Genomic DNA, 19222 nt, shown 5'->3' with positions numbered 1-19222 from the left:
AACCTGATGGAGATGTTATTTTCCTATTTCTCCCACTAAGTACAACCCAAATCCCTGAACGTTATGTATAAACAAGCATAAGAAGATTCTGAGAGGTGAAGAGAAGCAGGCAGATCGGCCATGGACCTCAGGATCCAAGGAACAATGTAGCAGTGATTTCCCTGGGTTTTCTTCTTGGCTTCGTGTATCCTGGACTGAGTGTCAGAAATGCCAACGAGGACAGCCATAAAAGCACCAGGAAAAGCCTGGTCTCTCTAGCCAAAGGCCCAGCCAAGGGGCAGCCTCGGAAGACAGACGTCTTGCAGACACCTCTCTTCAAGTCAGACATCATCCCACCCCCATGAGTCAAAGCCGAATGAGGAGCCTAGGTGCCCACCCTTGCCTGACAGCTTGTTACCAGTCACCCCTCGTCCTGCCGCCTCCACGGTGGTGTCAGAGTTGGGCAGTCAGAGAGCTGAAACTTAACCGTCAGCAATAACACGGACTCTGCCTGCCAGGTTGTCAGGGGAGGTCACTTGGGAAGTAGTAAGTAGGCCCTCCTGTCCCCACAATGACGGCTCAGAATCCTATAGCCAGTGAAAATAACCTTGAGGAATAAAGGGGAAATTGAGACGCTCTCAGCTGAAGGAGAGCAAAAAGGATTTGTTGCCAGATTGACCCTCAAATAATGGCTTAAGGAAGTTCTGTAAACAGAAAATGGAAAAAGAAAGAAACCTTGGAACATCAGGAAGGAAGGTGGAACAAGAGAGAAAAACTGAGTTGGTATAATTTGCTTTCCTTTTTCTCTTTAGTCTTCTAAATTATATTTAGTGATTGAGGCAAAATTAGGACAATTTCTGACATGGTTGTTGTGTATGCAGAGGAGACTTTTTAGATAATTAATTATAAATGGGAGCGGGTAAAGAGAGGTAAGTAAGCTTTCATTCATGCTAGCAAAATGTTAGCTGTAGGCTATAATTGTTTAGTTGCTAAGTCGTATCCAGCTCTTCTGTGACCCCATGGACTGTAGCCCACCAGGCTCTTCTGTCCATGGGGTTTCCCAGGCTAGGATACTGGAGTGAGTTGTGATTTCCTCCTCCAGAAGACCTTCCCAACCCAGGGATTGAACCTGCATCTCTTCCACTGGCAGGAGGATTTTTTACCACTGAGCCACCACAGAAGCCCTGGGCTATAAAGGGAATATATATATATACATACATACATACATATAATGTAACGGGGCTTCCCTGGCCACTCAGTGAAAACCAATCCACTTGCAATGCAGGAGACACAGGAGTCCAGAGTTCGATCCCTGGGTCAGGAAGATGCCCTGGAGGAGGACATGGCAGACACAGTCTCTAACCTGTCAGTAATATTTCAAAAGCTATAGACTAAGTGGAAAAAAAAAATTCTTTTCTCCAAAGGTCACATATTATATAATTCCATTTATATAACATTTTAAAAATGGAAAATTATACTGATGGGCAAGAAATTAGTGGCTGCCAGGGGTCTGGGATGGCGGGAGTGGGTGGGTGTGACCTCGAATGGTAACACGAAGGAGATTTGGCTGGTGGTAGCTTCATGAGTATAAAGATGCCATAAAATAGCATAAAATTGTAGACATACATTGTGCCGATGTCAATGTCCTGTGATGATATTATACTATAGTTTTGTAAGATAAAACCACTGGGGGAAACCGGATGAAGGATACATGGAATTCCTCTGTACTATTTTTTGCAAATTCCTGTGACTGTATAACTATATCCAAATTAAGGTAAAAAAATTAGTTATTAAAGAACAATATTTTGAAAGTTTTAAAGTAAATATACACCTTGTACAGTGATAATGAGAAGACACAAAGGGCCTAATTCAGTATAAATAAATCAGGGCAACTTGACTGAGGAGGCAACATTCATAGTGAAACTTGCAGGACAAATGTTTCTCAGGCAAAGCGCAAAGTTGACCAGGACATTTCAGTATTATGGACTTGTAAGTACCCCCAAAGAGGAAAAGGGGAGGAAAAGCACAATTGCAGAAGCCTGTGTGGTTCATTATGAATAAATAGGCTGTGTGGTTCCCTAGGAGTGTGGCAGGTCTAATGAATGAGCCTGGCCACCTCCATAGACATTCCAAGGACAAAGGTTTATTTGCCCATGTGTATGCTGACTTGGGCTTCCCTGATAGCTCCGTTGGTAAGGAATCCTCCTGCAATTCAGGAGACCCTGGTTCGATTCCTGGGTTGGGAAGATCTGCTGGAAAAGGGATAGGCTATCCACTCCAGTATTCTTGGGCTTCCCTGGCTGGTAAAGAATCTGCCTGCAATGCGGGAGCCTTGGGGTCGATCCCTGGGTTGGGAAGATCCCCTGGAGAGGGGAATGACTACCCTCTCCAGTATTCTGGTCTGGAAAATTCCATGGATTGTATAGTCCATGGGGTCGCAAAGAGTGGGAAACAACTGAGTGACTTTCACTTTGACTTTCATGCTGACTTGGGCTGCCCAGGTGGCGCTAATGGTAAAGAACTGCCTGCTAATGCAGGAGAGGTAAGAGACGTGGGTTCAATCCCTGGGCTGGGAAGATCCCCTGGAGGAGGAAATGGCATCCCACTTCAGTATTCTTGCCTGGAGATTCCCAAGGACAGAAGAGCCTGGCAGGCTGCAGTCCATAGGCTTGCACAGAGTCAGACAGGACTGAGTCAGACAGGACTTTAGCACACATGCATGCTGACTTCTGTCTTTCTCAGTTCAGTTCAGTCGTTCAGTGATGTCCAACTCTTTGCGACATCTTGGACTGCAGCACACCAGGCCTCCCTGTCCATCACCAACTCCTGGAGCTTGCTCAAACTCATGTCCATTGAGTCGGTGATGCCATCCAACCAGCTCATCCTCTGTCGTCCCCTTCTCCTCTGCCTTTAATCTTTCCCAGCATCAGGGTCTTTTCCAATGAGTCAGTTTTCACATCAGGTGGCCAAAGTATTGGAGTTTCAGCTTCAGCATCAGTCCTTCCAATGAATATTCAGGACTGATTTCCTTTTGGATGGACTGGTTTGATCTCCACGCAGTCCAAGGGACTCTCAAGAGTCTTCTCTAACACCACAGTTCAAAAGCATCAGTTCTTTGGTGCTCAGCTTTCTTTATAGTCCAACCCTCACATCCATACATGACTACTGGAAAAACCATAGCTTTGACTAGACAGACCTTTGTTGGCAAAGTAATGTCTCTGCTTTTGAAGATGCTGCCTAGGTTGGTCATAACTTTCCTTCCAAGGAGTAAGTATCTTTTAATTTCATAGCTGCAGTCACCATCTGCAGTGATTTTGGAGCCCCCAAAGTAAAGTCTGACACTGTTTCCATTGTTTCCCCATCTATTTCCCATGAAGTGATGGGACCGGATGCCATGATTTTAGTTTTTTGCATGTTGACTTTTAAGTCAACTTTTTCACCCTCCTCTTTCACTTTTATCAAGAGGCTCTTTAGTTCTTTGCTTTCTTTTCCCCTGATACAAATTGTATCACTATGATTTCATAATGAAATATTAAGAAACAAGACACAGTATTCTTTTTGTATGCCTCATACCACTGACCTTCAATTAATTATCCTTTTATATCATGCTTGTATGCTCAAAATTTTAATAGAAGAAAGAGGACGGAAGAAGCCAGGCAGATATTGAGAAGAGGTGGAAGTGGATTTTAAACATTTATTACATAATGGGTGGGACTACCCTGATGGACCAGTGGCTAAGACTCTGTGCTTCCAGTGCAGAGGACATGGGCTTGACCCCTGGTTGTGGAACTAAGATCCCACATGCCATGTGGCATGATCAAACCCAAAGCCCAAAAAGAAAAACCAAATAAAAAAATTGTAAAAATCTAATTAAAAGTTATAAACAAAAAAATAATGGGAGGTACTACTTGAAAAACAGCTGCCAAAAAGCACTGACCCTGTGGGACAGGAAATATCTACAGTGTCCATCTGGGGCCAGATGTACACAAATGCAGGGTCAGGAGCTTTGTAAGAGGTTCCCTTCAGGGACTGTTGTTGTACAGTCGTGTCCAACTCTTTTCACCCCCATGGACTGTATCTCACCAGGCTCCTCTGTCTATGGGTTTCTCCAGGCAAGAACACTGGAGTGGGTAGCTATTTCCTTCTCCAGGGGATCTTCCTAGCCCAGGGATCAAACCTGAGTCTCCTGTATTGGCAGGTGATTTCTTTACCACTGAGCCACCAGAGAAGCCCATTCAGGAATACAATAGGCTATGGTAATCCCCCAGATACCATCAGAAAATCAATACAAATGCCAAACTTTTCTTCTAGTTCCAAGTTACATTAAAATGATTGGAAGGATTGACCTGCATCTGTAGGAAAAAAGAATGAGGCTATGGTTTGTCAGTATGGGTCAAACATTTCAATTCATTTAAACTTACATTTATCCAATACTTACTGAGTTTTCACTGTGTGTCAGGGATTCTTCTAAACACAGAGGCTTTCAAAACTTAAAAGCAAGGAAATAAATTTGCCACGGATGAGTTTCAGAACTTTTTCATATAAAAAAATAGAAACATAATTATGATATTCAACAAACTGGGGAAAATGTTGACCCAAAATAGGAAAGACAAATGGTTACTATCCTTAAAATACAAAGAGCTCATCTAATTTTGCAATTGAAAAATTGGAAAATCTAATTTTGCAATTGATGTAAAACTAAAATAGGTAATTCAGAGAAGATGTATATATATAAATATATGGTTAGTAAATATTTGAAGTGATGTTCATTCTCACTGTTAATCAAAAAATAACAAGTTTAAACAAAATACTTCCCACAATTATAGGAAATAAAATATACAGTTGCCAAGGGTAAGTACATGCACAAATAAGTTCAAATTCTTGAAAAATCTTTTAATATGAGCTGAATCTAAAAATGTTTAATAACTTTGCTCTAGAGATGGTACTCTAAGTATTTTTCATGAAGAAATAATAAAAAGGCAGACAAAGAATTATATATATGAATACTCGTTTAGATATTAGAACAAATAATTTAAAAATAATCTAAATTCTAATGAGGTCAGTGATAAAATAACACTAAATTCAGAAATTTCACTATTATATAGACACTGAAAATAGTGCTTCAAAGATTGACATGGTAAAATAAATAGTCGACAAATATCAAATAAAAAAAGTTAAAATATTGCTAGGTATATTTTTATTTTCCTTTTTGTAATTTTCTGTATTCTCTAAATATTCTATAATAAACATATTCTATTTTTGTAATTGGTAAGCCAGTTATAACTTTAATATAATGATGTGACAGTTCATTAAGGAATTATTTATCAAAGTGAATTTTTCTAACAATGTTTCAGTAACTAAATATGTTTCTTCATAGAAAATTATTAATTCATAATGATTATATACTTATTATTTATCTTCTTTAGTAGAATGTCAGCTTCTATCTTTGTATTTGTACTACAGCTCTATGTAACAGAGCTTTCTGCACTAAGGGAAATTTTCTCTATCTGATACAGTAGCCATCCGATACAGTAGCCACCAGACAGACACATATAGTGACAGAATACTGGAAATGTAGCTAGTGCAACTGAAAAATGGGATTTTTTATCTTATTTAATTTTGATTAATGTAAATTTAAATTTATATAGCCAAACACTGTATGGACCATGTAGTTCTAGAGCCACAATCTTTCCAGGCAAAGAGTATTTGCTAAATGAACACTTATATAATGCTTGGGTGTTATTTGATGACACTGGGATAAGAACAGAGATAAAGTTAGTATTATCCAACATGTATTGATAATGTTCATATTAGAAATGGGCCAGTTAGGAAGTTGTTGGCCCTAATATCAAAATGAAGCGGGAAACAGTGGCTCCAATGATACTGAGAAGTGCTCGTGTGTGTCACTCAGTCGTGTCCAACTCTTTTGCCACTCCAGGGACTGAAGCCTGCCAGGCTCCTCTGTCTGTGGAATTTTCCAGGCATGATTACTAGAGTGGGTTGCCATTTCCTTCTTCAAGGGATCCTCCTGACCCAGGGATCAAACCCAGGTCTCCTGCTCTGGCAGGCAGCTTCTTTACCACTAGCGCCACCTAGCACTGTACATATGAAATCGTTTAATCCACTCAATCTCAAAAAATGTAAGTAAACCATTTCCTCTCACTTTACACAAAAGGAAATGGAGGCACAGAGAAGTAAGGTAACTTATTCAAGGACATGCAGCTAACGAAGGCTGGGTTCAAATGTAGGTAGCCTGGGTTCACCTGTGTTCTTAGCATCTGTAATGTAATGTCTAGATGAGCAGATACCCTTTCTAATGACTGGGGTGGTGTTTGTTGTCAAAGCTTTAGGTCTAACTTTACAGCAAGATGGATTTGGATGGATTTTCTAAGTTGAACTTCCCGTATCCAAGCACAGCGAACATAAGGCAAAGTGCCTTTGTTTGGTTTGGTTTGCAGTGCATCTACACCACGGGTCCTCAGCCTCCAGAATCTAATGTCTGATGATCTTAGGTGGAGCTGATGTAATAATAATAGAAACAAAGTGCATAATAAATGTAATGTGTTCGAATCATCCCCAAACCGTCCCCTGCCCCCTGTCCTTGGAAAAATTGTCTTCTATAAAACCGGTCCCTAGTGCCAAAAAGGTTGGGGACCACTGATCTACACAAACTCTTGAAATTTATCCAATAAATATGTACTTTGTTAAACTAAGTGTCAGATGTTGTGTTAGGTTCTGGAACTATAAATATAAAGAAGCTATGTTACTTTCCTTCCAGGAGTTCTTACACTAGTAAAGAAATGTTCATAAAAGGGGATTATAAAATGTGATTAGTACAAAGATGAAAACATAAAACTAGATTCTGGGAGCTGAGAGAGAGAGAAGCACTTGGAAAGAATGGATTCTGGCAGGTGGGGGCCCCTGTTTGACTCCACTTCTGTTCTGCACACCCCCTGACCCTCATTCATGTGGTAAGACCCCCCAGAGTCATTGTCACAGCTTGTAGATTTGTGTTTGACCCACATCTGCCATTGTTAGCTGGTGACTTCAGGCAAGTTGTTTTTTCTTTCCATAATGGATTCAAACATCCCTACCTTATGGATTTTTAAAAAAAGGAAAGTAAAAGTGAGATCTTACTGTTAGAGTCCTGTGCAAAATGTAAACCATTATGCCAATGTCAGGAATCTCTCTGATTTGTTCAACTATACCATTGAAAGGGGGTAGAAAAGCAAGGTTTTTATCCTAAAAACTCTTGGGGACTAAATGAAAGACCCATACATGAATAATGGATGGAATAGACTCCCTGGAAGGGGTCTAGACTTCAGGAGGAGGGGGCGGTATCTGAACTAACATCATCCCAAAGGATCTCATTTGCAAAATGTACTGTTAGTGCCTGGGCTGGCACAAGTGAGTTGCATTACAGAAGTCTGGTTGGAAGATGAAAGATAAAGGACCGCAAATGGAATGTGCAAGGTGGTGTGTATATGATATTAGTGGATCACAAGAAGGAGAAAGCGGAGGGCCCAGGAATATTTGAAAAAAAAAGGAAATCTGTGAACTATGACTTGAGACTCATCAGTTTGGCATAAAAAAACCACGTTTGTGAAACACCATACAGCTTTAAAATCGACTCTGAAAAATAGTTTCCCTTTAGTCTAACAAAGAAAAGAGTAAATAAAACCCTAACACAGGACAGTTTGCCTTAACTGTCTTAATCCTCTATCACCCGGATTTTGTAAGTAAAGAAAACACCTAGAAAGCTTAAGTTATTTGCTCAAGGCTTCACAGTATAACCAATAAATAAGACAGAATTTCTGATGTGAAGACCATTTATTTCCACCACACCGTAGAAAACAGGCAGAGTACAAGGAAATGAAGTTGGCCAAGTTGGTTAATGACTGATGTCCCTGGAGAATAAAGTGAAATTGCAATTTAACAGGAGAGTCAGGCCTGGATAAGCTGGGTTGCCAGTTCCGTGGACCATCTTAGATCTATTTATGAGCCTTAAAAACAATTTTTTTTAAAATTACTTTTTTGGCCTCACTGTGCTGGCATGTGTGATCTTTCCCCAGCCAGGGGTCAAACCGGCAGCTCCTGCATTGGAAGGGCAGTCTTAACCCCTGGCCCACCAGGGAAGTCCCTATGACCCTTTTAACTGGGGTTAATATTAATCAAAGTTTATTCAAGATTTTCAGTGAGTTAAACAGGAAAATATACACAGGAGTAGAGAGTTACGTCAACTTTAACCAGATTCAAGGATGGAGGGCAAAACAGTTACTGCTTGGCCTTTCTCCAGGCAAACTCACTTTCCTGGAGGCCTGTCTGCAATGGCCAGAGGCTGTCTTCTTTGTCAGCAGAGCTCTGAGAATTTGCCTGAAAACAGAGTTCCTTGGGCCGCCCTGGGGAGCCTGGCATCCCTTGAAATCCTCTTATGAAAGAGGGCTTTTGCCTGAAGCTCTAACTATCTCACAAAAGACAAAGGAAGAGAGTGGCAAAATATGCAAAGGATTCCGGCAAGAGAAATGAATTTGGCCTTCATTACCTAACTTTTCAGACAGAAATCTCTTAAAGCGGCGCTTCTCGATTTTTGTTGTGTAGCGATCTTGTTAAAATACAGATTTTTAACAAGGGATCTCGTTAAAATGCAGATTCTAATTCGGTGGGGTGAGGGTGGAGCGTCTGCATTTTTAACAAGCTCCCAGGTGATGCTGACGATGGACCACAGGTTCAGTAGCAAGGTTAGAGCATCCCCTTACAGATAGAATTTGCCCTGATTCTCCACTTGCTATCTTTGGAGCAGAGAGTCTCAGAATTTAGGTCACATTAGACTTTTCTGAGGACCTTGGAAAAAATGCAAAGTTTGATTGGGTAGACCTGGGTGGTGTCTAGGAATTTGCCTTACTAAGAGATACCTCAATTGTCCCATTTTCTAATTAATGTAGCTTTAGGGGAAGTACAATGGGGACCCAAGCTACCCAGCAATGCTCCAGAGATGCTCAATGGGGCCAGTACGCAGTGTTTGTGACCAGTAAGTCTTAGCTAGTGAGAGGTTCCCTTAATTGGAGAACAGTATAAAATTCAATTAAAGAAGTTCAGCCTAGGGCTTTTGAAGTTCAAAATTATAAATTTTTGAAGTTCAAAATTATAAAATTCAATTAAAGAAGTTCATTAGGACTTCCCTGATGGTCCAATGGCTAAGACTCTGTGCTCCCAATGCAGGGGGCCCAGGTTCAATTCCTGGTCAGGGAAATAGATCCTCCATGCTACAACTCAGAGTTCACACGCTGCAATTAAAGATTCTGCATGCCACAACTAATACCTGGCACACAAATATATATACATACGTATGTGTGTATATATATGTGTGTGTGTATTTATATGTGTGTATATATGTATATTTAAATATGTGTATATATGTATCTATATGTGTGTGTATATATTGTATATTTAAATATGTGTATATATATAAAGTTCAAACTATAAATTCAGTAAAATAAAATGAGGTTAATGGGGGGCTTGGGCTTCTGCATTGCTGGGCAGAGAAAAGGAATCTCAGATCTCTCCTGATTACACTCCTGCTCATTTCAGGCTGCAGGATCTGCGATGTGATGGAAGTAGGAGCCGTGGAGAGTGTTGATAACTGACCCCAGACTCCCAGAAGAGGGCATGTATAACAGCTCTTAGAGGTCCCAACACTCTGTAAGAAGGACAGAGGACACATGTAGCTCTCCAGCCACAATTAAGTCATATTTTTTTGTTTACAGAAACTGTTTCTATGGAAACTCACCAGCAAAGTCTCTTGGTCTCTGCAAGCAGAGGTCATTTTGAGAGATGTGTGTTTTTGGTGGATGTAAAGTAGCAATATAAAAGTGAGTCAAGTTGATACATGATACAAACGGAGTTGTATTCCTCCTCCCGTTCAGATTACCCCTTAGGGAGGAGAGGGATGACGTGGTTTCAGATGTCCATCCTGAACGACAGGGGAGCACAAGGTGGTGGCGAAAAACAAGGTGGAACAGAAAGGGCGGTGAATCAGAAGCCAAGAGATTAGTTGAGGCAGTCCTGATTCAGCCACTAAGTGACTGAGGTCTTACACCATCACTGGACCTCACCGGGTCTTGTGTCCATCACATAACAGGCATTAGGATAAGGCATCATCAACTCAATGGACATGAGTTTGAGCAGGCTCTCAGAGTTGGTGATGGACAAGGAAGCCTGGCATGCTGCAGCCCATGGGGTTGCAAACAGTCGGATATGACTGAGCGACTGAACTGAACTGAACTGAACTGAAACTAGATTGAATATAAAGTCCCATCTAGCTTGGGAATTCTGTGTTTTCATAACTGCAGCCACTGTTTTCTTCTCATCAGTACTCTGATGAGCTGAGAGGAGCTGGGGGAGAACTCTTACTGAATGCTCACTAAAGAATGCATCACATAGTTTGTGTATGACGATATGTATATGACATCTCTAATTTTCATGATGGCATGAAATTCTATGGTGTGAAAAGCCTTATACTCAAGAACTTCTGCCTTTTTCTCCCTGTTCTTTCTGATCCAGTTATTGCTGCAGACTGTATCTCTGATTTCCTAAACCATTCAATCAACTCTCAGAATAAATGGATGAAGCTTGGTGGCTCCTTTTACAGTGACTTCTCCTTTAAACTGTCATAGGTTTTCTTGGTTTGTTTATTTGGAATATTTAGATAATTAAAAAAAATATTAGCAGAAGGATGATGACTGATATCTTTCAATCCTGGAGTTTGGGAGATAAACTGCAGAATAGATTTGGACCCCTTGGGATTCATATATCCAGAACTTAAGCCTCACCTCCTTTGTGTGAATCCCTTAAATTATAGCTAATTATTCCTCCCTCTTTCATCTTACAAATCATTGCTCTTTCTTATTTATCCTTTAGCATATTTCAAAGTGTAAGCGAGCAAATTTAGGTAATATATAATCAAAATTTATACCAAACATGGAAATGACTGGGTAGATTAAAGCTAAAGTGTCATTTTAATAATTATGTGTCTCAAAATCAGCAGTTGATACCTTGGAGAAAAGAAGGTGAAAGTGTTAGTAGCTCAGTCGTGTCCTACTCTTTGCAACCCCATGGACTGGAGACCTCCACGCTCCTCTGCCCATGGGATTCTCTAGGCAAGGATACCAGAGTGGGTAGCCATTTCCTTCTCCAGGGGATCTTCCCAATCCAGGAATCAAACCTGGGTCTCCTGCATTGCTGGCAAATTCTTTACCATCTGTGCCACCAGGGAAGCTTGGGTAGATTAAAAATATGTTCTAAAACCATGCAGAGAACTTGGTAAGGATCTCTCTGTGGGACTGAACAAGTTTCATAGAAAAGTGAAAATCTTAGTCTGAAAAATCTGGGCCCCTGGGAATGGATCTGGGCAAGAGGAAAGGAGGAATGTTGTTCAGGCTGCAGCCCTGAATCTCCTGCCTGGATACACAGGTCCTGCTGCAGTGCTGATGTCACCAACTCCGTGAACTGAAGGAGGAGTTTATGACTGCTGATTTCCCGTCTCCTCAAGTCTCAAATGGAGATAATAATGCTAAGGTCCTAGGGTGAATATGATAATTAAATGACACATATAAAATTCAACAGAGCCTGATTCAAGGAACTCAGTCAATAGAAGCTAAGCTAACGATAATGAAAAGAGTATTGAAAGTGAGTAGAGGTTGATCTACTGGCAGATGGAACAAACCGTGGAGATAAATTCTACAGCCAAATTCAAGCAAGAATAAAGCCTAACTTGGGAATTAAGGGTCATAAGGACAGTTTCTGAAGTTAAATGATTTCAAATACTTTCAATCCACCACTCTTTTGGAGCTTCGTCTGAAAGCCATGGGGTTTAAGAGCCACTGGCTGATAATCACACTTAATAACGCACAACCCAAAAGGAGATGGAAACTCATGAAAGGGAAGAAATTAATTTGTAGTATTTCTTTCTCCAAGGTGGGTTTCACTGATGGCTCAGATGCTAAAGAATCCTCCTGTAATGCAGGAGACCCAGGTTCGAGCCCGGGTTGGGAAGATCTCTGGGAAAAGGAAATGGCAACCCACTCCAGTATTCTTGCCTTGAGAATCCCATGGACAGAGGAGCCTGGTGGGCTACAGTGCATGGGGTTGCAAAGAGTTGGACATGACTGAGCGACTAACACTTTTACCTTCTTTTCTCCAAGGTATCAACTGCTGATTTTGAGACACATAATTATTAAAATGATAAGTGTCTACTGGCAAGTAGAACATTGGAAGCAAAGAAATGAATTACCAAAGAATGGAAAGCTCTGTGGATGATTTTTATTATTTTGAGTTGTTTGTGCTGCTTAGCGGTCTTTAGAGAAAAAAATCAATAAGTATTATTTAGAGCTTCCCTCCAGCTTCCAGTGTTTGGGGAACCTTTTCTTATCAGTGGGCCTGTAATTTCATCAATATAGTATCATTAGCACTCCACAGTTAGCAATTAACCTTTATCCAACAAGCTTCATTATAGCTTTAGGAGAAAACTGTCAGTCACAGGGAGGATGCTCAGATTTCAGCGGTACAGCTAGTTCTGTTTAAGAGAGATGAAACAGCTGGTGAAGTTAGAGTCAGAACTAGAGTAAGCATCGATTTGAAAGCACTAATTTCCTGTTTTTCAGGCAACTGGAGGAACCAAGGGGGTATCTGTATCAGTCGTTTTTAATTTTGCTAAGAAGTGAAGTGCTTCCCCGTAGGGGAACCGTTACATCCTGGTTTCTTGCAGGATTCATTTAACAACAGCTCCATTTCAGATACCAAAATACATATGAGTCCTCCAATAGTTACACTACTATATTTGTAGAGTACCTTCACACAGTTACTTCAAATGATACTCACGACAACAATGGGAGGTTATGTTCTTAAGAACAGTTATGTTCTTTTTTCTGATTGGAAAGTAACACTCACAAAGCTGAAGTAGACCACCCTTCCTCCCACAGCTATTAAGTAGCACAAAGCCCTGGTCATTCTTACACACTTTCAGAAGTACTTTTGAGCCAAAAGGTATTCCTGGATCCATTCCCCTGATCTACCAGTAAATTTCTGGATGGCCTTGAAAGTTGCCTATTTGACACTCAGAGTTCTCGGTTGTAAAATCAGCTGTAAGAACATGGAGCTGGACTGTAAGCTCATTTCTAGATGTGAGATCTATGATTCTAGACATCTCCAAATTAATTTTATATCTCAGCAAGAGTACTTCAGTATTAATTATTGATGCAATTACATCACAATGCCCTAGTCACTGTCCTAGCATATATATTGTAAGAGTATTGATGTTTTTAGTAATATGAACACACTGCAGCCTTTGTCTTATACATTTTTGCAGAGTTTTTGTTGACTCTTTTAAATACTGTCCAACGTTTACAGATTATATTCATAATCATATTAACCATTAATTTCCTCCTAAGTCTAAAAAATTGCTTCTGACATGTATTATAAGTAACTGGAATGATTTAAGTAGTCAACAGAAAATAACTAAGAGACGGATGGAGTAGCGCTTCATTCATGCTGTTTATGTTAATGTGAATTGGCTGGCATATAAAATGTCATTAGTGAAGGAGAAAAAGATTCCAGAGACAGGTCTACAAATAATCTATGTATTTAGATGAAAAAATTCCAAGTAGAGAGAGAAATGCCCCATTTTAATTTGTCAGACTAAATTAAATTTAGAAAGACATATAAGCTTTTATTAAGAAGATTTGCTTTTTGTATAATATACAAAGACAGTTGGTTTCAAAGATTAAAATTGAATAAAATCCAGTAGAGGAACAGTGACTTTTTAAATCCAGAAAATCTTTTGCAGAGAGAAAAAAGGAGAAAACAACCTATGAATTGTATTTAAAAACCCTTGAGAATGTTCCTTGGGTTGTCTAGCTCTTAAAGAAAAATCTTATGGGCGTTGCTCCTTTATCTTGCTAGAGGCCAACTTTAAAAGGAGTTAGGTTTTCTTTGATTGCATGTTCCACTTACAGCTGTGAAGTTTGCAAAGGGTTTAACAGGAATGGAGGAGATCTGGAACACAATGATTACTGTGACAGACACACTTTATTTATCTTTATTTTATTTATTTTGGGGGAGGGCACTTCTTTTTCAATGAAGGAAAAAATTCTGAAGATGACTTTCCTTGAGTCATTTATTCAAAATTCCATATCATTTCCATCACAGGTTTTTTTAAAAAATAAATTTATTTATTTTAATTGGAGGCTAATTACTTTACAATATTGTGGTGGTTTTTGCCATACATTGACATGAATCAGCCACGGGTGTACATGTGTCCCCCTGTTCTGAACCCCCACCCACTTCCCTCCCCATCCCATCTCTCTGGGTTGTCGCAGTGCAATGGCTTTGAGTGCCTTCTTTCATGCATCGAACTTGGACTTGCCATCCGTTTCACATATGGTAATATACATGTTTCAATGCTATTCTCTCAAATCATCCCACCCTCGCCTTCTCCCACAGGATCTGTGTCTCTTTTGCTGTCTTGCATATAGGGTCATCATTACCATCTTTCTAAATTCCATATATATGCATTAATATACTGTAATCAGTGTTTTTCTTTCTGACTTCCTTCACTGTGTATAATAGGCTCCAGTTTCATCCACCTCATTAGAACCGATTCAAATGCATTCTTTCTAATCGCTGAGTAATACTCCATTGTGTATATGTACCACAACTTTCTTATCCATTCATCTGCCGATGGACATCTAGGTTGCTTCCATGTCCTAGCTATTGTAAACAGTGCTGTGATGAACATTGGGGTACATATGTCTCTTTCAATTCTGGTTTCCTCAGTGTGAACTGCAAGGAGATCCAACCAGTCCATTCTGAAGGAGATCAGCCCTGGGATTTCTTTGGAAGGAATGATGCTAAAGCTGAAACTCCAGTACTTTGGCCACCTCATGCGAAGAGTTGACTCATTGGAAAAGACTCTGATGCTGGGAGGGATTGGGGGCAGGAGGAGAAGGGGACGACAGAGGATGAGATGGCTGGATGGCATCACTGACTTGATGGACGTGAGTCTGAGTGAACTCCAGGAGTTGGTGATGGACAGGGAGGCCTGGCGTGCTGCGATTCATGGGGTCGCAGAGAGTCGGACAGGACTGAGCGACTGATCTGATCTGATCTGATGGCAGTTCTATTTCCAGTTTTTTAAGCAATCTCCACACTGTTCTCCATACTGGCTGTACTAGATTGCATTCCCACCAACAGGGTAAGAGGGTTCCCTTTTCTCCACATGCTCTCCAGCATTTATTGTTTGTAGACTTTTTGATGGCAGCCATTCTGACTGGCTTGAGATGGTACCTCATTGTGGTTTTGCTTTTCATTTCTCTGGTAATAAGTGATGTTGAGCATCTTTTCATGTGTTTGTTAGCCATTTGTATGTCTTCTTTGGAGAAATGTCTGTTTAGTTCTTTAGCCCATTTTAGATTGGGTCATTTATTTTTCCGGCATTGAGTTGCATGAACTGCTTGGAGATTAATTCTTTGTCAGTTGCTTCATTTGCTGTTATTTTCTCCCATTCTGAAGGCTGTATTTTCACCTTGCTTATAGTTTCCTTTGTTTTGCAAAAACTTTTAAGTTTAATTAGGTCCCGTTTGTTTATTTTTGCTTTTATTTCCATTACTCTGGGAGGTAGGTCATAAAGGATCTTGCTGTGATTTATGTCAGAGAGTGTTTTGCCTATGTTTTCCTCTAGGAGTTTTATAATTTCTGGTCTTACATTTAGATCTTTAATCCATTTTGAGTTTATTTTTGTGTATGGTGTTAGAAAGTGTTCTAGTTTCATTCTTTTACAGGTGATTGACCAGTTTTCCCAGCACCACTTGTTAAAGAGATTGTCTTTTCTCCATTGTATATTTTTGCCTCCTTTGTCAAAGGTAAAGTCAAAGATTTCCGTGCTTGTGATGGGTCTGTTAAGATTTTGTATTTCTTCCGGTCCATTTTTGGAAGGTTATACTTTTCTAAGAATTCATCCATTTCTTCCAAGTTGTCCTTTTATTAGCATATAATAGTCTTTTATGATCCTTTGTATTTCTGTGTTGTCTGTTGTGACTTCTCCATTTTCATTTCTAATTTTGTTCATTTGATTCTTCTCCCTTTTTTTTCTGATGAGTCTGGCTAATGGTTTGTCTATTTTATTTATCTTCTCAAAGAACAAGATTTTAGTTTTGTTGATTTTTGCTATAGTCTCCTTTGTTTCTTTTTCATTTATTTCTGCTCTAATTTTTATGATTTCTTTCTTTCTAACCCTGGGGTTTTTCATTTCTTATTTTTCTAGTTGCTTTAGGTATAAAGTTAGGTTATTTATTTGATTTTTCTCTTGTTTCTTTGGGTAAACTTGTATTGCTATGTACCTTCCCCTTAGCACTGCTTTTACTGAATCCCATAGGTTTTGAGTTGTTGTGTTTTCATTTTCATTTACTTCTATGCATATTTTGATTTCCTTTTTGATTTCTTCTGTGATTTTTTGGTTATTCAGAAACGTGTTGTTTAGCCTACGTATGTTTGTATTTTTAACAGTTTTTTTCCCCTGTAGTTGACATCTAATCTTATTGCATTGTGATCAAAAAAGATGCTTGAAATGACTTTTTTTTTTTTTTTCCACTTTACCAAGGCTAGATTTATGGCTTAGGATGTGATCTATCCTGGAGAATGTTCTGTGTGAACTTGAGAAAAAGTTAAAATTCATTATTTGGGGGTGAAATATTCTATAGATATCAATTAGGCCTCACTTGTCCATTGTGTCATTTAAAGTTTGTGTTTCCTGGCTAATTTTCTGTTTGGTGGATCTATCCATAGGTGTGAGTGGTGTTTTAAAGTCTCCCACTATTATTGTGTTGCTGTTAATTTCCCCTTTCATACTTGTTAGCATTTGTCTTACATATTGAGGTGCTTACATGTTGGGTGCATATATATTATCAATTGTTTTATCTTCTTCTTGGATCGATCCTTTTTTATGTAGTGTCCTTCTTTGTCTCTTTTCATGGTCTTTATTTCAAAATCTATTTTATCTGATATGAGTTTTGCTGCTCCTGCTTTCTTTTGGTCTCCATTTGTATGAAATATCTTTGCAGCCCTTGACTTTCAGTCTGTATGTGTCCTTTGGTTTGAGGTGGGTCTCTTGTAGACAGCATATATAGGGTTCTTATTTTTGTATCCATTCAGCCAGTCTTTGTCTTTTGGTTGGGGCATTCAACCCATTTACATTTAAGGTAACTATTGATAAGTACAACCCCATTGCCATTGTTTTATTGTTTTGGGTTTGAGTTTATAAACCTTTTCTGTGTTTCCTGTCTAGAGAAGATCCTTTAGCATTTGTTGGAGAGCTGGTTTGGTGTTGCTGAATTCTCTCAGCTTTTGCTTGTCTGTAAAGCTTTTGATTTCTCCTTCATATTTGAATGAGATCCTTGCTGGGTATAGTAATATGGGTTTTTTTTTTTTTTTTTTAACTTTACAATATTGTATTGGTTTTGCCATATATCAAAATGAATCTGCCAGGTTTTTCTCTTTCATCTGCAGGGGAACTGTCCAAAGCAGGCCCTGCGTTTCGTGCACTTCCCAGGTCTAAGCCGCTTAGGTTCAGGTTCTCGGGTACTCCACAAAGGCAGAGACTCCGTTGGGTGTGCATTTCGTGCCCTTCCCAGGTTCGAGCAGCTCAGGCAGCCAGGTGCTTGGCGAGTGCGCTGTCCCAGGTGGGCCGTGCGTCTTAATCACCTCCTGGTCCCAGCCGCTTGGTTTCCCAGCTGTGGCATGAGCACCATGTCAGGTATGCCGTATGTCTCCTCTGGGGAGCTGATCTCTAGCTGCGACCCTCCTGGGAGATGTCAACCGTCCAGGATCCCAGGAAGATGTGGTTAGCAACTGGGAGTCTTCTCACAGTTTAGTGGAGGTTGCTGGTCTCTGGGGCTGAGATTGGAGCATCCCCTTGCCTTCCCGCTCTGGCTGTTGCCCACCTGCCTCTCTGCCTCTGGCCGGGGAGGGGCCTGTCTACAGCCAGCTAGCTCTCCTTTGGTATTCATGCAATCTTTTGTTCTGTGAACGGCCAGGCTGTGAGTTAGAGCCTTTTGTGGGAAAGTTCTCTCTCTCTTTTTTCTCTCTGGTGATCCCACAGTTTGGGTTGCTATCTCACGTTAGCTCCTTCAGATTGTCCTCAGGGCGTTCAGGCCTGGTCCTTACCCTAAGCATGCAGCCCGTGCCTCCCTGTCCAGACCCTGCTCGCTGGTGGCAGACGCGAGCATCTGTGCTACTTCTTCGCTGGGCGTTGCGGTTAGGCGTGTACTCTGTAGTTTTTTTTTCCCCCCTCCCAGTTATGTTGCCCTCTGAGATTCCAAAACTCCCCACAGACCCACCTGTGAGAGGATTTCCTACTGTTTGGAAACTTCTCCTCCTTCATGACTCCCTCCCCAGGACGGGTCTCTGTCCCTAACTCTTGTTTCTCTCTTTTTGTCTTTTATATTTTGTTCTACCTCCTTTCAAAGGGAATGGGCTGCCTTTCTGGGTGCCTGGTGTCCTCTGCCAGTGTTCAGAAGTTGTTTCGTGGAAGTTGCTCAGCATTAATTAAAATGATCTTTTGATGAATTTGTGGAGGAGAAAGTGGTCTCCCTCTCCTATTCCTCCACCATCTTGGGACCGCCCCTGTTGCAGGTTTTAATAATGATGCATACATATAGGTTATTAATGCCTTTTTAGAAACACAACTGACATGGTAGCATTGTTTTTCCTTGTCTTTCACATCAAGTATTATATTACTATAGTCATCAACATTATAGTTATTATGTGGATTTAAAGTTCTCCTATAAATAAATAAAATTAAAAAAAAAATAACATTCTCCTAAAGGCAAATGTAAGCAAGAACAGTACTAAGAGGCAAGTTAAAAATGCCTACATGAGAAAAGAAGAATGATTTCAAATAAACAACCTACCTGTACAGCTCAAGGAGCTAGAAAAAAGAACAAAGTAAGCGCAAAGTTAGTAAAAGGAAAGAAATGACAAAGATTAGAGCAGAAATAAATGAAATCAAAAAATAGAAAAATAATAATGAAATTGAGTTTGTTTTTTTTAAGTAAACAAAATTGACAAACCCTGACTTAGACCAACACAAAAATAAAAAGGATAAGAGACTACTGTGAACAATTGTACACCAAAAACTGGGTAACTTAGAAAAATGTGCAAATTCTTAGAAAAACACAGCTTAACAAGACAAAAT

At 40.0% G+C, this 19222-nt stretch overlaps 1 non-coding gene across 1 annotated transcript; it reads left to right on the top strand.

Annotated features, from left to right (window-relative positions):
* Window positions 1–9155: 9155 nt before the first annotated feature.
* Window positions 9156–9228, top strand: TRNAG-CCC (transfer RNA glycine (anticodon CCC)). The gene has a single exon. It is a non-coding gene; the product is annotated as a tRNA-Gly (tRNA).
* Window positions 9229–19222: the final 9994 nt, after the last annotated feature.

This window comes from Bos javanicus, chromosome 27 (genome assembly GCF_032452875.1).
Source record: "Bos javanicus breed banteng chromosome 27, ARS-OSU_banteng_1.0, whole genome shotgun sequence".
In the NCBI taxonomy this organism is placed as follows: domain Eukaryota; kingdom Metazoa; phylum Chordata; class Mammalia; order Artiodactyla; family Bovidae; genus Bos; species Bos javanicus.
The sequence above is the reverse complement of the archived record's forward strand: the minus strand, read 5'-3'. Positions and strand labels throughout refer to the sequence as shown.